Raw genomic sequence first — 4,867 nt, 5'->3', positions numbered from 1 at the left:
CCTAATTCACGGAACTCTAAGTACTGAGTGGTTCACGGAACTTTAAATATTGCTTTAATAAAAATGTTATTAGATACACACCCTGCAGAAATAACAATGTGTTGAAATTAATTTCTCCTATACCGACCCTATCATATCAGATTATCAAACATATAAGACTGAAAATATTTTCTAATTTTAATACTTTTAATACTGCTTTCATATTTAACAGCTGATTAATTTGAACGCACCAAAAGATCAAAAAAGCAATTCATTAAAACCGTTTAAAACCTTCGATTCCAAAGCCCAAATAAATTCATAACCTCCAAAATCTTCAAATTTTGTGTCAAACGATATTATACAACAAATTATCGGATAATAAATTATGGAGAGTTAATTGATTACTTTCACGAGTCCGGTCTATTCGGGTCAGACAAAGTGAGGCTAAATAACCTATTTATAGGATCCTCCCATCATTAAAGTGACGTTGACGTTGGATGCCAATCACCTAATTTGTTGACAGAAGTATGTAAATATTTTTGAAGACTTCGTCACTTAAGATTCTTATAATAGAATTCTTTGTTCGAAAGATGTATTAGCCAATTAGTTTACGAAATATGTTTTTTGAAATGATTTTTAAAAGGCTTTTATCAACACCTTGCCTTGGTAATGATCAAGACAAGGTAACGGTGCAATTCTAATTTTACGGTTCCAGACTTCAAAGGGAATCTATTACTAACGCTAAGATGTCTATCCGTCGGTCTGTTACCTAACCGTATCTTATCAACCGTGATAGCTCTAAAGTTTAAATTCTCTCAGATTATAATTTTTGTTGACGCTATACCAGACAACAATGAAAACATCATCAAGGTTTCACTTTGCATTTTATAGCAATTTTAATTTTTCTTTCGTCTATTCGTACTTGACCGGTTTTAGGTTACTTGAAATAAGTTATTTTAAGTCATACATAACATTTAAGTCTTCTCGCTAATGTTGTAACCATACAAACGATTTCGTTATATTTTCATCATTTTGAGAGCGTGCTTGTTTAAGGTTTCTATTAATAAAAATGTCTATTCTATTTCACAGTTCTAATAGCTTTCAACCCATATTATATAAATATGCTGAGAGTGGTTTTATTCCACTTATTTTGCCATCATTTTAACATATATTATAATAATAATTTCGTTAAATCTTGTTTTCGTTTCTATCTAGGAGTGAATTGTAGTAGATTGGAATAATTTTTCGAATTACGTACATAAGGTTTATGGAAAAAGGAATTATGTTCATAAAATAATAAAATTTCGCATTATAAATATTTTCTTGGAATCTTTTGACATCATATATCCAACTCGCATATGCTTCTGCGTAACAAATAATAATATATACTTTAACCAACCGCATCAATACACGAACAGACCCCAAAACTAAAACCACAAAACCATTTCGGAAATAAAATTACATGAAAATACACGTAAAAACGAAACATTTTGATTTATCTCGTACAGGAATAACAAAGGCATAATACGACATCAAAATTTGATACAATAGACGTGGATCCGATAGAAATCGTTAAAGCTATTTAGGCGAAGGGAGAAATATCGTGCGAGGTCCGTTACATTGCGGAGTTACAAAGATCTGGTCATGAAAGTGTTATATCACAGCCGGCAATGTATTGCGACTGCAACGATATTTTTGCTCAGTCCAAATGAGCCTTTACCTTACCTTTACTTTGGCGGACAATGGGAAGTCATACGAATTACCAATAGACTGGATATTGTGGGCTTTGAACCTCTGTAGATTGAATAGTGACCAGAAATAAGGTGGATTAATGAATAATGGCAGATAAATTATTGGTTGATTATTTCCAAGGAAAATTGTTGTTGCTTACCGCGTGGTGTAGACCGTGTGAATGGAGGGTCGTGGAAGGATTTGAGTAAGCCTGTGCCCAGCAGTGGGTAACAGTGGGCTAGATAATTTTATTTTATTGGTTATGTACTATCAGTCATAGTATCATGGATCAATAAGATCTGAAGGAGACTATGTTAATGACAAGATATATTTATAGTATAAAAATGAGAAATTGTGAATCGGGCTAGCTCGTATAATACTGAAAATAAATTTAGAGCAGTTTTTCATTAAGTACCTAATTATATTTTTCCACTACTTATGCCTCAAGATCCAGCTTCTTGCCAAATTTCATGATTCTAGGTCAACGGAAAGTTAATGTAATGCTACCGTCTCTATTTGTATGAGAATTTAAGATTGTTTGCTGTCGTTCTCTCCATGAAAAATATGATATTTTCATAGGAAACAAAATGAGTCTATGCAAATACTTATATAAAGCATTCCCGCTAGGATTTTGTCGAACCTAATTATTTTTGAAACATTTTCTTTTTGGCATTATTTTGATAAGATTCTATTTCTGAACTTAAAGACTAACACCTTTTTTTCGGATTACTGATCAACTTGTCCTCAAAAGCGTTATTTTCTATTAAAGTCTGTGCATCAGTTTTTTTTTTGAGAATGCTAAGTCTAATCTCATGATAATTGAAGTAGGTTTGCCACACTCGGGTCCATAAGCTGCTTTACTGGTCCTATATTCAAATGAGATGTAACCAAGGTTACCGACACAGCCTATAGCCTGCAACTGTCACTATGCTTTGCATTTACCATGAACGCTCAGCAAAATTACTACTGATGTGCGAGCGAGATGGCGCTATGTGATGTATATAGCGCTGTCTCATTTCTAAACGCGGTTTTAGAGGTTATATTTCGGGTAATGATTACCTTACCATATGTCGGCACGCAATGAGACGTCGGTGAAAGCCTCCTGTAATGTCTTGCCGCAAAGCCTGCGTAATGTGTCCGGTGTATATGTGCTTGTAGTATTATTGCTGTAGTAGTATTGCTCTGAGATTTAAGAGTTAAATGAGATATGGGATTAAAATGTTTTTGCTTATTTTAGAACGCTTATTTCAAAACGTAAACACAATTGTTATTGTAATATTTGGAAACAATAATTAATTAGGTTTGGTTCATTAATTATTCATCAATTAAATGTCCAATATGTGGTTCGTATTGTACACAGTATGTAATTGTTCGTAGATAAATATCTCAGTTAGATGCTGCATCTACAACATAACCACATACATTCAAACCAAACGCAATAAAACCTTCAAGTACCTTTCTCATAAATCTATTAATTTCACCCCTGATAACAGTGAAACAATATACCTAACCAAACATAATATATATTCTTTCTGTAAACCTCAATAGACATGTAAAACAAAGCTGGAAATTTCAAAGCCCACGGGGGTCTACCACATCGTCTTAAAGTATAAGGGTTGCAGCTGTGCGAGCAAGACAGCGTATAAGGCGGCGTAGAGCAGTGTCTTACTTCCACAAGCAATCATATTTGATGAAATTTTATAATATAAATCTGTATATTGCGTATACGTACCTATATAAGAACTTTCATTTTATCGCGTCATAAAAATAAAAGAAGGAAAAAGGCTCTTAAGTTTGGTAGTAGGGGCTAATAAATGATTTGCTAGTTATAAGCGTACTGGTAAGTGACGTCACACCAGATTTAAAATCACTGTCTCCCCTTCACTTTTTTTGTTACGATATAACATAAAAATAAGTGTTCAATATTTTTTGGAAATTTGTCTAACGGACCAAATATATTTTTTACACATACCCTATTTTTTAAAAGCTGGTAGTAGGCCTCTAGATGTTCCCTTAACTACCGTTGCAAAACTTAATTAATTGCACCGCCCGAGGTACCTATAGCCGCTAAATTGCACTGAAGCTGAAGTAACTTCTTTCAAACTGACTGCGGTCTGTGAACTGAACCTAAAACTTTTTGGTCGATCAAAATGCCTTCGGCTATATCTCTAGTATTTAATCTAACTGTACTCTAAGATTGGTGTAGTTATATAGTTTTTAAAGACTGCTGCAATTTAAAAGATGTAGTTTCGTTATTTTCTACATTTGAGGAAATATGTGTTATTGGAAATCTTATTTCGTGTTTTATAACTTTAAAGCCGATTTAATTTGGAACTTGCTTTGATATGTATGTAGTTCTCATGAGGATCAAACATGGGTGGTTGAATGATCATGGCTGTGCATTCTATGTATATATTCTCGTCAACAGCGACCTGAAATAGCTGACTTAAGTATAATATAATAAATATAATTTTAACATTGTAACAAATCAAAGAGAGCAAAGTTGTTTAAATCAATCATCATCATCATCGGCCTAGCCTTTTCCCAACTATGTTGGGGTCGGCTTCCAGTCTAAAATCAATCATACTACTTTAACTTTTAGTTTTGCAAATGCTTAAATTTACAAAAATGATTTTTTTTTTAAATATCAAGTTTGCTGTTTAAGCTGGTGATCAACGCTTAAACCTTTCCTGTAATATTCCTAGTTGTGGAACTACAGCATGTATGAAAAATACCGACCGATCCTTAAAGGACATATAAGTAAAATTGCCAGACGGGCTAAAAAATATGTTGAAAAATGTAGGTCTTCATATTAAATCTCAATACATATTTCTGTAGCACAGAATTAACGACAAATATTACCCTGAACTTTGATAATTTTCCCAAATAACAAAACTCAATTTAAGGTAGTTACCTAGTGGTTACGATTTGTAAGTTTTTAGTGATACCATAGAGGTAATCTTTGCGATATTATTTAAAATTATTAATTTGATCGAGGAAAATTGAGCTCGTGGCTAAGCTGCACAAGTTGCTCGACAAGCATAGCTGAATATCGGTCGGTCCATAGATGGGTGACCATCTTTGTCGTACCAAGTTCCTCCGTGTTTCGGAAGGCACGGGTAGTCAGAAGCTAGAAAGTCTGACAACCAGTCTAAGG

Source organism: Trichoplusia ni, chromosome 11 (genome assembly GCF_003590095.1).
Source record: "Trichoplusia ni isolate ovarian cell line Hi5 chromosome 11, tn1, whole genome shotgun sequence".
Classification (NCBI taxonomy): domain Eukaryota; kingdom Metazoa; phylum Arthropoda; class Insecta; order Lepidoptera; family Noctuidae; genus Trichoplusia; species Trichoplusia ni.
This window is presented reverse-complemented; position numbering follows the sequence as displayed.